Below are 14,751 nucleotides of genomic sequence, written 5' to 3'. Positions count from 1 at the left end.
CAAACTGATGTGGAAATGTGGAGAAGTGAATTTAAGACTGGAAAAACGAGAAAATAAGGGAACCTGAAGGTGGCAGTTTTGCCCTCTCCTGATAGTTTCCCGCCTGCGCTCACTATATTAGTTTGCATGGGAGATGGAAAACCCATTCAGCATAAACCTTCCCAGGCTAGTTTTGCCCAAGCCTTTCTATAGTCATCAGGGGGATGAACCCCTTCTGACTGCTCATGCTTTCCTTATAGTCGCTGATCCGTTTTGACAGTGGCACTGCTATAATGGTTAAATAGATTTCCTTCTTCCTCCTCCTGCTGTTCTTTTCCTTTGTGAAGTTTTTTATTAAGTTTCCCAAAATTTCACACATACATTTCAATACATAATAACCCCCCGACTTCCCACCCCCATTTCCATGGTGTTTCTGTTTCTCTCCCTGTGCTGTACCCTGTCATCTCCTCCTCCTGTTGTTTGTTTCCTTAGAACATGTGTTGATAGGGTCTAATCGTGACCAGGTGGCCTTCCACACTCTGGATGCAACTTTGAGAAATGGCCTGAATAAAGAGTCTTGAAAAACTTTGTATCCATACAAATATGGATGAGGTTTGCCCATTTTATCATACTGTGATAAAGACTGCCTGAATGCCATGTGATGCCCTGTCAATAAACCTTTTTTATTTATTTCACAAATTATCTAATTCTTACTTTTTGAACCACTGCCCTGTTATCTGGACTGAGCTCTTGCAGAGCCGCTGCCAGTGAGTATAGGCCAGCCTCCCCATATCTGCTGCTCCCCAGATGTAGTGAACTTCTTATCCCACCATCCCTGACTTTTGGTCAGGCTAGCTGGGTCTGATAATAGATGTAGTCTGAAACATCAGAGACAGGTACCAGGTTGGCAAAGGCTGATGTAGACAATACAGGGAGAGATAATGTGCCTTGGCCTAAGACAGCTTCCTTGGGTACCTAAAGGGTCTCTGGCATATGACAAGCCAGGAGAGAACTCCCTAAAATCAAATCAAACTTTTCCCCATTCAGATGCTTGCCAAAAAAGCTTGTAGATACCAAGCCAGTTCTGAAGTCGCCCATGGCTAGTTTCAGCAAAAGGGACTTTCTAGTTCCCATAATCTTCACGAGAGCTTTAAAAAATACTCCGAACATCCTTTCTATTTTGAAGGTTGCTCTTGAAGACTGCCTGGAGGTCCATGTTTCATGTGTCCTTTTTTTCCTGTTCATTTGTAATTGCTAGGAAGTGCAGCTGGTAAATTTAAAACATTAGAGATCCTTCCCCCCCCCCCCCCGAATGTTGCCTAATTGTCGAATTCACAGCAATGGGAGAATTTCTTGGCTACTCAGCCTTGAAGAGGTTGTGCCTGTTGTTACGGGTGTCATTGAGTCAGGGGTGGACAGAGTGAGGCCCTGAGTGATGACAAAATTTGGCACACACACACCCAACCATTATTTCTTATTTACACAATAATTCCTTTTGGTACAGTAGCTTTTTATGGATCTTCTCAGTAGGTACACATATAATATAGGTGATGGTGTTGTTGTGATGTGCCCGTTCGGCTCGGCATCCTGTGCAGGGGATGCACTGCACTGCCCTAAATCCGGTGCTGATTGAGTCTTCTTGACCAGCAATTCTAAGAGCTGGAACTGTAGTCTTAAACTATGGTTTTTCCTGGCCACCGTTTTGTGCCTCTCATTTTGTAATGGTGAATTGGCACCCTTCCGTCCAGAAAACACTGTGCATATTATCTGCTAATTTCTTTACACCAGCCTTTGCCGGCCAGATGTTTTAGACTACAAAACATAGTACAGCGTGCTGATGGGTGTTGTAGTTCAAAACATCTGGAGGGCACCGGTTTGAAAAGTTGATTTTACAGCATCTCATGCTCTACAGACCATTGGTATTATCTGCTGTGCCTGCTGGTGGCTTTTAATCCACCCTGGTATGTCAGAAGCATGCCAAGCTCAGTTTAAGGTTTTGCTTTCCGCATTTGAACTTGGGAGCTTGGGACCAGTTAGGATACCTAATCTGAAGGATCACCTGGCCCCATATACCCCTGCCGGCCTACTGCCTTTCTCTGATGGGGCTCGGTTAAGAGTTTCTCCTAAATCTCCCCTGCAAATAACCCCTACTGCATACAATAACCAGAAAAAATGTATTTGGAGAATGTACTGTATTTTTCGCTCTATTAGACGCACCGGACCATGTACTGTATTTTTCGCTCTATTAGACGCACCCAGTTTTTAGGGGAGGAAAACAAGAAATAAGAAATCAACGCAAAGCCTCCTGAGCGAAGAGGGAGCACTCCTCCCTCTTCGCTCAGGAGGCTTTGCGGGGCTATCCCTGAAGCCAGGAGAGCAAGCGGAATCAGTGCACATCGATCCCTCTTGCCCTCCTGGCTTCAGCGAAAGCAAGCCTAGTGGTTTTCCCCCCACCTCCCACAAGAGCCGCACACTCTTTAAAGGGAGCACAGCTCTTGGGGGCTTTTCTGGGAGGTGGGGGAAGGGACAGAGCCGTGTGCGCTGTCCCTTCCCCCATCTCCCGCAAAAGCCAGGGATAGCCACATGAAGCCTCCACAGGGCAGCGGCATGAAGGCTCGCTGCTGCCCTGCAGAGGCTTTGCGCCATTAAGGCAGAAGCTAGAACAGCGAGAGGGAGCGCAGCGCAGCACTCCCTCTCACTGTTCTGGCTTCTGGGATAACCTCACAGCCTGCATTCGCTCTATAAGACACACACACACATTTCCTATTACTTTTTAGGAGGGGAAAGTGCATCTTACAGAGCGAAAAATACGGTATTTGTGGGGGTGGCATTTTCTTCCACCCTTATAGTGCAAGAAATTGAAATACAGTCAAATTCGGAAAGAAGCAGGCAGATTGAGCTGGTAAAGAGAAAATGAGAAAACTCTTCTCTTCATTTGGATAATGCTGAGCACCAGATTTGGGTTTTCCGAGTGCTGAATTTTGATTATTTTGCATGTGGAAAACTTCTAGGCTGGAAGACTTCTAGGCCAACTCTTCTTAATACAGTGTGGGCTTTAGTAAAGAAAGAGGCGTACGGATTGGACATCTCAGCCACCTTGGCCACTTTCAAATCCTTCTAACGCTTTGGATGACACCTCTAAAAATATCCCGTCCACATACAAGCCCTCTGCTTTCTGGAACATAGGCCCTGGCAAAATGCCAAGTGTTTATTTTTGTCCCACTACAGAGGAAAAGGAGGTTTAAAAACACACATACCTTGATCCCATTGCCTCATCAGCCCAACTGAATTGTGTCAATGTCGCATGTCCTCAAAGAACCGCCTGGTTTTCTTAGTTCATTATAGCTGCAATTTTTTGCACTTTTATGCAGTGGGGCTAATTTCTGAGGTCAATATCTAGATGGTCAGTTTATTGAAAATTCATCCTGATTTGTTTGGTGGATTTTAGATGATGTTGGCTATTTGTTAAGCATTCATCACCATTTGTTTGTGGGAAGGCCGGCACGCCAGGCCTGCATGGAGGCCAGGCACTCAGCTCCCAGGCAAGCATTGCACACTTCTTTTGGCTTTGGCGATCCCTCATAGCCGAGTAAGACTGTCTTCCATAAACACGGTTTTAACAATGAGTCTGTAAGTGACTGTGGAGGCCAATTCTGGATCCACACGTCCTTCCACAATGGGGACATTGGTTTCCGGGCTGGAGTTGATCACAGTGTGGATTTGACTAGCATGCCTTTCTCTTAGCACATTTCTCCCTTATGTCCTGAATTTGAGTATCTTCAAGGCCCATTACAACTTTGGTAAAGGCTGTTCCCTAATTGGAGTGCTCGCAGGCAAGGGTTTCCCAATTGTTGGTGTTTATACTACATTTTTAAAGATTTGCCTTGAGACAGTCTTTAAATCTCTTTTGTTGACCACCAGCATTACACTTTTTATTTTTAAGTTTGGAATAGAGTAGTTGCTTTGGAAGACGATCATCAGGCATCCGCACAACATGACCAGTCCAGCAAAGTTGATGTTGAAGAATCATTGCTTCAACACTGGTGATCTTTGCTTCTTCCAGTACACTGCTACAGTGGTACCTCGGGTTAACTTCTTAATTCATTCCGGAGGTCTGTTCTTAACCTGAAACTGTTCTTAACCTGAAGCACCACTTTAGCTAATGGGGCCTCCTGTTGCTGCCGCCGCGCTGCCGGAACATGATTTCTGTTCTCATCCTGAAGCAAAGTTCTTAACCTGTGGTACTATTTCTGGGTTAGCAGAATTTGTAACCTGAAGCGTATGTAACCCAAGGTACCACTGTATTAGTTCGCCTGTCTTCCCAAGTGATGTGTAAAATTTTTCGGAGACACTGTTGATGGAATCTTTTGAGGACTTAGAGATGGCGTTTATAAGTGGTCTACCTGTATGTTTCACAAGCATACAGTAAGGTTGGTAGTACAATAGCTTTGTAAACAAGCATTTTGGTTTCCCTGCGAATGTCCTGCTCCTCAAACACAATGCAATTCAATCAGGAGAAAGCTGCACTTGCAGAGCTCAGGCAATGCTGGATTTCGGCATCAATGTTGGCCCTTGGGGAAAGATAACTGCCCAGGTAGGAGAAGTGATCAACTTTTTCCAATGTTACACCACTGAGTTGGATTTGTGGCGCTGCACAAGAAAGGCTAGTGCAGTACGTCCCCGCCTGCCTGCCTGCCTGCCTGCCGCCCCACTTGTCTGTCCACTTCCAGCAGCAAGGGCTGGTGGACTGGCTGGCTGGGCTCCCTCGCCCGCTTGCTTGCTTACTCCAACGCTACCTCAGATCCTGGCAACCAGCACCCCCTGGCCAGCCCCAGAGGCACTTTTCGCCTGGGGAGCTTGTAGCCAGGGCTGCTGCAACAGTCACACAAGCCTTTGGGAGGCAGAAACGAGAGATGGCATCCAAGAAAGGAGGGAAGGAAAGAGAGACAGAGGCTGGTGATGCCAGTGGCACCCCTGACTATCATTCAAGGCACCCCAGGGTGCCAAAGCACACTGATTGAAAACCACTGGTCTAAAGAAAGGCCGATAAGCCAAAAGCATCAAGGAGAAGAATTACCTTAGTGAGGGTCAATAGCAGAGAGGAAATAAAAATCTTAATACATACCCTCCAACACTTCTCTGATGAAAATAGGGATGTCCTAAGGAAAAGCGGGACATTCCAGGATTAAATAAAAAACTGAGACCGCTTCTGTAAATCCAAGACTGTCCCTGGAAAATAGGGACACTTGGAGGGTCTGTAAGGATAGGTCTGAGGAAGAGATCTAATCCCTCCCAGCCCTGGACATTCTGAGCATCTGAATGGTGTTATTTGATTGGCAAATTCATTGAGGCGACATGGAATTGAGCAGCAGGTCACCCCCCCAGGAGTCAACTGGCGAGAGGGAGGTGCAGGGATGTTTTAAGCCACCCTTTCCTAACCTGGTGTCTTCCAGATGTTTTGGACTCCAGCTCCTATCAGCCCCAGCCAGGAAAGCCCATGCATCGTCCCCAGTTCTTATTATTTATATTGCACATCTGTAGCAAGTAAAGTGCATGTGCACAGCCTTCTGCTACATCTAGCGGGCATTTGGGGAGTTTGCAGCTTGGTCTGTTCCGGGATTCCTGCTGATGGGTCTCCTAGTCCCTGCACAGGGTCCCTATTATGCCTGCCCCTCCGCAAGAAACTACACATAGAAAGGTATTCAAATTACAGTCAGAGCTGAACAACCCATTGCACATAACTGCACAATGCAATGCACATACTGAAATAATAACCATCATGTTTCCTTCAATAACCTTTTTGCTTCTGCCTCTCAGTCTCCAGGATTACAAAACAACAGAGGCAAAATAACAGGATTATATAAGCATTTAACAGGATCAAACTGTAACTAAGAAAAATTGACAACAAATTGTGCAGGTGTGACTTCCCCCAAAATTCGAGTGAAAATTGTGGCATGAAAAATGCAATATGGCCACCACTAAATAGTTGTTTTAATACATTTATTTGTTTTTAACAATTATATGCTATCTTTCAATAAAATATTACAGAATACAGTATCTTACAAATAAAACAGTAAAATGCAAAGTGAAATAGATAGGAAAATACCAAATGAAATCAAAAGAGGCCATTCGACATGCTTGGGCACTGTGACAATCTCTGGTTTTCTGCCCAAATTATGCCTAGAGAATAAGGCGCATCCCTAACATGAAGGAAGTTTCAATTAAAGGCTGTCTGGCAGGGAAATGGAAGCTCTTGATGACAGTTTGCAGCTGAGACAAACAGTTCCCTCTGACCCTAGGGAGTGCCTAGCCTCCCTGTGGCTCCCGGCAGGTGTCAACCACCCATTACTGTGAAAGGTGACATAAGGTCTGATTGGTCAATGGAGTGACAGCTGCCAGTCAAATATACATGGGCAAGAACCTCGTAACAAGGGGACTGTAAGGTCAGACCTTTTCTTGGTGATAATAAGTAGCCACCCTAGAGTGAAGAGATAATTTAATGAGTAGGGCAGAGTTGTGGCATAGGTGATGGAGGGTCCTAAATCTGCCAGGCACCTTTGTAAATCTAATCCCATGTGTCTAAATATTATTAATAATCTGATTATTTAATATTAAAAATGTGAGTGTTAGGCCTGTACTGATAACCTTGGTACAGTTATTATAAATAAATGCTCTCAAAATGTACTGCTTGGCATTTTTTCTTGAATTAATCAAAGAGAGCCTTTATACATTACTGAGGATCTCACCCACCCCAAATGGCTCCCCCAACAGGCCAATTATTTTTCTCTCTTCTCACCTCTGCTCCAGCAACACCACATCCAGCAAGCATATACAAAATGCAAATTGCACCTGCTTTCAAATTTGCATGTTCTGGTGTGGTGCTACATCTCAGAACCAAGAGGCTGAGTTGTCAGAAACCCCCATAAACTGAGGACCAAATGGGGGTGGGGATGAGGGACAGAGAAAAGAAAAATTCTACATCCCAGTTCTATCCAAAAACTGATTTAGTATTAAATGTTTATTGCTAAGCAAAATTGGGCTTTCAAGCTCATTAATGTTTTAAAAGCAATCTCCGAGTCTATCATTTTATAGACTGGGAAGCCTTTTATTTTTGCGTTTCAACTTATTCATTAAAATTTAACTACTGCGTTCTCTCACACTTTCGTCAACAAGAGAATCTGGAGCACCGTCAGTCAGGAGTCAGGATTCTGCATTCTGGTGTAAGCTAGATGTCCTGAATTGTATTGTGATTACAAGTCACTATCAATTTGGAGAAGCATCACTTGGTATATGAAAGGGAAAATATTTATTGTAAAATTGAAGCTAACTCCTTTAGAACTTGTTTCACCCATTTTTGGGCAAGTGGTTGCATGTGCAATCTAAGCACATGTACCCACACTGGAGGCATGACAAAGACATACATTTTAATAGTGGGGGTTTTTACAGGAATCTGTCAAATTTGGTTTTTCTCAGTTTATCACATTTTTCCAGTCTAAAGTTCAGCTTTCCACATCAGTTTGTGTGTTTTTTTAAAGTCCTCATGAAAATTCACCTGCATTTTTAGTGCAAATTACTCCTAATATGCAAATGTTGACATTATTCTAGATTTTATTGCAGTTCTTAAATGAGTTTTAAAATGTTTTGTTTTGTCTTGTTATTGTTAGATTATAGGTACAGTGCCCTTTTTTGGGAGGAAGGGCAGGGTAAAAATGTAGCCAATTAAATAAATAGATTTCTTATAAATGTAAATGGAATTACAGTGGTGCCCCGCAAGACGAACGCCTCGCAAGACGGAAAACCCGCTAGACGAAAGGGTTTTCCGTTTTGGAGGCACTTCGCAAAACGAATTTCCCTATGGGGTTGCTTCGCAAGACGAAAAAATCTTACGCGTCCCCGCGGGTTTTCCCCGCTCCCCCCCCTTTCCTAAGCCGCTAATCAGCTGTTCCGCTGATAACCCGCTTAACAGCTGATCGCGAAAAGCCGTTAAATCGCTAATAGCGCTAATCCGCTTAGCCGGCAATGGGGTTGCTTCTCAAGACGAAAAAACCGCTAGACGAAGAGAATCGCGGAACGGATTCTTTTCGTCTTGCGAGGCACCACTGTACAATGCATCTATTATATTACATATGTAAACAACCAATAGTGGGACAGTCTCTGACCTGTGTGCCTCACTTACTCCTAGGATATTTATATTCCACTTTCCAGGTCCGAAAGGAACACACAAATAGCAGATTGGAACAATCTATGAAAACAGAACAATAACAGAAAAACCCAGTAAGTAATGAAATAGCAAGGTTGTCTCCACACTGGCACTGTCTTATGGGTGGAAGAGAAGCCGGTTTAGGTTCCCACAATTAAAGAGGATTAAAGCGCTCTGTCTCCCTACCTAGTGCAACAAATCCACTTTTAAAACAAAACACACCAGACTTTCTGTGATTAGGAAAGCGAGGAGAAATGCGTTAAAAAGTGAAGGGTGAGCCAATGATCAACAGGAAGGTGTACAAGCAACCTGCAAGCAAGTCATGATGTGTATACATTGTCACATGACTTCCCTGCAAACAAATCAGAACACAAGTTCAATAAATGCCAGACATATGCTTTGTTGTTGTTTAGTCGTTTAGTCATGTCCGACTCTTCGTGACCCCATGGACCAGAGCACGCCAGGCACCTCTGTCCTCCACTACCTCCCGCAGTTTGGTCAAACTCATGCTGGTAACCTCGAAAACACTATCCAACCATCTCGTCCTCTGTCGCCCCCTTCTCCTTGTGCCCTCCATCTTTCCCAGCATCAGTGTCTTCTCCAGGGAGTCTTCTCTTCTCATGAAGTGGCCAAAGTACTGGAGCCTCAGCTTCACGATCTGTCCTTCCAGTGAGCACTCAGGGCTGATTTCCTTAAGAATGGATAGCCTAATCTTCTTGCAGTCCATGGGACTCTCAAGAGTCTTCTCCAGCACCAGAATTCAAAAGCATCAATTCTTCAGCGATCAGCCTTCTTTATGGTCCAGCTCTCACTTCCATACATCACCACTGGGAAAACCATGGCTTTAACTATACGGACCTTTGTTGGCAAGGTGACATCTCTACTTCTCAAGATGCTGTCTTGACATACGCTACATACATGGAAAGCACATGACTTTCCCCAAAGAATCCTGGGAGTTAGAGTCTGTTAAAGGTTCTGTGAATTGTAGTTCCTTTAGGGGTGAACTACTGTTCCCAGGATTCTTTGGGGGGAAAGTCATGTGCTTTCCACGTATGGTGTGTATTTGCAGCCCAAGTCTAACTTCCAAGCAAATAAGGATGAATAAACAGGTGCTAAGAATTTAGTAGAATACCCATAAAATTAGTGAGTTCACATTCGTGCCATGAAAAACGAGTAACTACAGATTACGTACATTTTTGTATTTGTATTTTGATTTCTCTCCCAGCTGTGCCCTCTTTCGGCCATCAGAGGAAGCCAGAGAGCTACAGATGCAGTAACTGGAAAAGCAGCCGCCAGGTCTTTTAAGGTTGGTTCCAAAAATGGACGGCAGGGGAAATGGATTCTCTTTCCGTGCCACAGAAATAGCAAAGCAGTGAGGCAGAAACACACTATAGCAACCTAGTTTAATGTTCCAGAGCACAATGAGGAACACCTAAACAACAACAGACCACAAATTAGCAGGAGACTATGGGTGATTGGAGCCATTTGCAAGGCTAACGGGGCTGGTCTGACAACGGCCAGAGGATTTCAACAACGCAAGTGTCAAATTAATTAGCACTTTAATAAACATTTCTTGGTTGCTCTGCATTAAGCAGCCCCCACTGTGTGTGGATAGCATTTTTCTTCTCCCCGCACCCTCCGAGCTGCATTCTGAACCAGATAATAGATGCCAGTCTGCTGATGTAGCAGTGATAAGAACATGAGAAGAGCCTGGATTAGGCCCAAGGCTTCCCATCTAGATCAGCATCTTCTTCTCACAGTGGTCAGCCAGAGGTCTAAGTGGAACGCCCCACCCCCACCCCGCAGCCACATGTGAATCCTCGCAACTGGTGTCCTGAAGAAGAGGAAGAAGAAGAGTTTGGATTTGATATCCCGCCTTTCACTCCCCTTCAGGAGTCTCAAAGCGGCTAACAATCTCCTTTCCCTTCCTCCCCCACAACAAACACTCTGTGAGGTGAGTGGGGCTGAGAGACTTCAGAGAAGTGTGACTGGCCCAAGGTCACCCAGCAGCTGCATGTGGAGGAGCGGAGACGCGAACTCGGTTCCCCAGATTACGTGACTACCGCTCTTAACCACTACACCACACTGGCTGCCTCCAACAGCGCCTAGAATGTGCACCAGCCCTGGCCAAAAATGATAAGTGTGTGGAGATTTTCTTTTCTTTTCTTTTTTAAAGATATTTATTAGAATTTTACAAAATAAACAAGAAAAAAGAAAAATACAAAATAAAAATAGATTAAAAAAAAAGACAATTCCATCTTTCCATCACTTTCTTTCGTTCCGGACCTCCTCACACCTCCCTTTTTGTATTCCAGTTCAATTTGTTAGTTCAGCAAATCCTTTCCCTTCTTTGTTTATCCTAATCTTTAATCTTAAAATAATGTAACATTAAATTTTTGTCTGTTAATAATCCATTTTTTCCATACTCCTTATAGTACTATAGCTAAAAACCACATAACTTTCATCCAACATCATTTTAGCACTCATTAATTTTACAATATTTCTGTAGATAATCTTTAAATTTCTTCCAATCTTCTTCCACCGACTCTTCTCCCTGGTCTCGGATTCTGCCGGTCATTTCTGCCAGTTCCATGTAGTCCATCATCTTCATCTGCCATTCTTCCAGGGTGGGTAGATCTTGTGTCTTCCAATACTTTGCTATGAGTATTCTTGCTGCAGTCGTGGCATACATAAAGAAAGTTCTATCCTTCTTTGACACCAATTGGCCCACGATGCCCAGGAGAAAGGCCTCTGGTTTCTTCAAGAAGGTATATTTAAATACCTTTTTCATTTCGTTATATATCATCTCCCAGAAAGCCTTAAGTGTGTGGAGATTTTCTGCTGATTCTTAATTATCAGTAGCAGAACTAGGACACAAATTTGGAAAATCTTGCTGTGAGCTTCCAGCTTTAGATGTACTACAGATCTCTTGATCTCTCTTTACACATGGGGAGGAGGAACGCAGCAATATTTCTCCTTTACACCTGCAGGTGAGGGAGTGGAAGTGCTGGACCAGTGTCTTACTTTGGACTGGATGAGAGCCAACAAACTGAAACTCAATCCAGATCAGACTAAGGCACTGTTAGTGGGTGGTTCCTTAGACCAGATGGATGGGAGATGGCCTGCTCTTGATGGGGTTACACTTTCTCTGAAGGAGCGAGTACATAGTTTGGGGGTACTTCTGGATCCTTTACTGTTGCTTGAGGTTCAGGTGGCCTCAGTGGTGCAGAGTGCCTTCCATCAGCTTCGGCTGGTGGCCCCACTGGAGAGGGATAGCCTAATTTCTGTTGCCTATGCTCTGGTAACCTCTAGGTTAGATTACTGCAATGTGTTAGATGTAGGGCTCCCTGTGAAGATGGTCTGTAAACTTTAGATGGTGCAGAATTTGGTGGCCAGATTGTACACTGGGACAAGAGGGTTTGAGCATATAATGCCGATCCTGGCCTGACCATACTGGCTGCCAACTAGCTTCTAGGTCCCATTCAGAGTGCTGGTTTTGACCTATCAAGCCTTAAATGGCTCAAGATCGCAATACCTCAAGGACCATATCTCACTATATGACCTGACCTGGACCCTGCAATCATCATCAGAGGCCCTTCTTCATGTGTCTCCTCCATGAGAGATCCAGGGAGCAGCAACAGGAGAACAGGCCTTTTCTGCAGTGGCTCCCCATTTGTGGGATGTTCTCCCCAGAAAGCTCAGCTGACACTTTCATTATACATCTTTAGGCACCAGGTGGAAATGTTTCTCTATAACCAGGCCTTTGGCTGATTAACGTTCTGTGTCCCTTTAAATGTGTTTGTGAGATGGGGTGTTACTAATTTGTTTTTGTTTTATTATGTATTTTGTGTTCTCATTTTGTATTTCTATGTTGTGAAACATCCTATGACCTTTGGAGCAATGGCAGTACAGTGGTACCTCGTTTTTTGAACAGCTTTGTTCATGAACAACTTGGAACCTGAACGCTGCAAAACTGGAAGTAGGTGTTCCGGGTTGCGAACCTTTTTTCAGAAGCCAAACGTGCTCTGTTTTGAGTCCCCCTGTGTTTCCTGTTGTGCTGCTAATTTGTGGCCCCCCCCCATTGTAATTCAAGCCTTTTGTTTCCGATTGCAGTGTTCTAAGGTGATATTTGGAGCTTTTGTTTTTGCTATTTATTTTGCATTTTTTTTGTTTTGAGGCTTTTTCATTTAATTTTTTCATTTGTCTTTGTGACTGTGTGGATCCCAGCTCAGCTACTGATTGATTGATTGATTAATTGATTGTATGACTGCGGAAATGGATACAAGCCCCCCCCATCCAAACAATGACTATCATCAGTAAGAAAAACATTTAATTTTAATTTTTATCATCTACAATACTGTTTTATTTATTTTATGCTTTTATTTTATGGATCAATGGTCTCGTTAGTAAAATTCATGTTAAATTGCTGCTTTAGGGCTTGTTTTTAAAAGTCTGGAATGGATTAATCCATTTTGCATTACTTTTTATGGGAAAATATGCCTTGGTTTTGGAACGCTTTGGTTTTGGAACAGACTTCCAGAACAGATTAAGTTTGAGAACCAAGGTACTACTGTATATGAATTATTATTATTATTATTAGCCACTGATTTCATACCCTCTAACATTTCTCCAATGAAAATAGGGACATCCCATCTCATAATGATCAATTTACTATTTATATCCCACACATCTTACTGGATTTCCCCAGCAACTCTGGGCAGCTTCCAACATATATAAAAACCTTAAAAAAGAAATCAAAAACCCTTCTCTATATAGGATTGCCTTAAGAGGGCTCAGGGGTCGGATAACTCCATACCCTCCAACATTTCTCCAATAAAAATAAGGGTATCCTAAGGGAAAGTGGGACATTCTAGGATCAAATCAGAAACCAGGACGGCTTCTCTAAATCAGGGATATCTCTGGAAAACAGGGACACCTTGAGGGCCTGTGATTTCAGGGCTCCCACATGGTAATAGCCAGAACACTGTTGCCAAAAGCATTGAATGAAGATTAGGTAAAAAATGATGTGGAAAGAGAAGAAAAATTAGAGACATAATAGGTTGAAACATATAATTATAAATGAGGTTTGAAAGAGGGTCAGAATTTGCTGAACTTGATTGAACAAAGGGGAACACAAAAAAGGGAGATGCGAGGAAGTCAGGAAAGAGGGTTATAGAGTTATGAAATTAAAAAAATTGGGTTTTTTTCTTTTCTTTTTCTTTTTTCTTTCTTGATATATCTGTTTTTGTTGTATGTCTGTTTTACTTATGTTTTTGTTTTGTAAAATCCTAATATCTATCTCTCTCTCTCTCTCTCTCTCTCTCTCTCTATATATATATAAAAGCATTGAATGAGACTCAATGCTTGGCAAAGATGGCTCCATCCATGATGAAACTGCCTGGGCAGGCACTCTGCTGGCGGCCTCCGTTCGGAAGAACCAGCAAGTCTGTGCTGGTCTTCAGGAATGCTGAAGTCTCACCTGCATTTTCTCACCCAGCTGCTGCACGACACCAAAGTTTACGCAAATAGGCTGCAGTGGAACTGGGCTATCCCACTTTGAATGTGCAAGAAACTTCTTTTATTTTTCCTCACTTGCTTGGACTATCCAGTGATACATAAAGGCGGCTTGGGTAGAATCCTGGCCCCTAATTAAAAATATAATACCTATATTCCCAAGGAAGGCACATTTTAAAGGTAAATTCTTCAAACAGGTTTGTCTAGTGAAACTGACTCTCCAGCTTCTAGCTCTCGAATAATTCTAGGTTAATTTATGAATTGGTGAAAATAATATTTGAAACTTGCATGCATGAACAGCACTGAATCCACAATAAACTGCTGCGTTGAGGTTCCCTGGCTCTGCTCATTGTCTCAACAAGTTTAATGGTTGTCTTTTCACACACAGGGCTCCTCCTGACAACCTGATATGCAGCACTCTGATTTGCTTGCACAAAGTTAGGTTAGGTTGAGTCTTTACTGAGCATTCTGTTTGCAGGAAGGCTACAGGTATATGAGAACAAGCATTCATCCTTAGTCCATCCTGATTTGCTTGCAGGTTGCTTATATGTCTTTTTCATCACACCTGCACCATATATTTAAAGCGCTTTTATATGAGTTCAACAGTCATGGCTCCCCCCTCCCCCCAGGAATCATGGGAACTGTAGTTCATTAAGGGTGCTGACCTCTCAGACCCACAGCAAACTACAGTTTCCATGATTCCCTGTGACTGTGTGCTTTAAATGTACGTATAGTGTGGATGTGATCCATTCAGCATTCCTTCATCCCTCCCTTTTCAGTGCATTTCCTTGTCAGTTTCCTAACTGCAGAAAGTTATTTTTGTTTATTTAGGGATTTGTTCCACTAGGGCAGGGGTCTGCAACCTTTAAGACAAAAAGAGCCACTTGGACCCGTTTCCGAAGAAAAACAAAAACTGGGAGCCGCAAAACCATTGCGACATTTAAAGCATGCGCGCCGCTGCCCTCTGATCTGACAGCGGGTGGGAAGGTGACGTCGGGACGGTGCGTGACTAACGCACGCACCGCCCCCATGCGACGTCACAGCCAGTACAGCGCCCG

Source organism: Podarcis muralis, chromosome 7 (assembly GCF_964188315.1).
Source record: "Podarcis muralis chromosome 7, rPodMur119.hap1.1, whole genome shotgun sequence".
NCBI lineage: Eukaryota > Metazoa > Chordata > Lepidosauria > Squamata > Lacertidae > Podarcis > Podarcis muralis.
The sequence above is the reverse complement of the archived record's forward strand: the minus strand, read 5'-3'. Positions refer to the sequence as shown.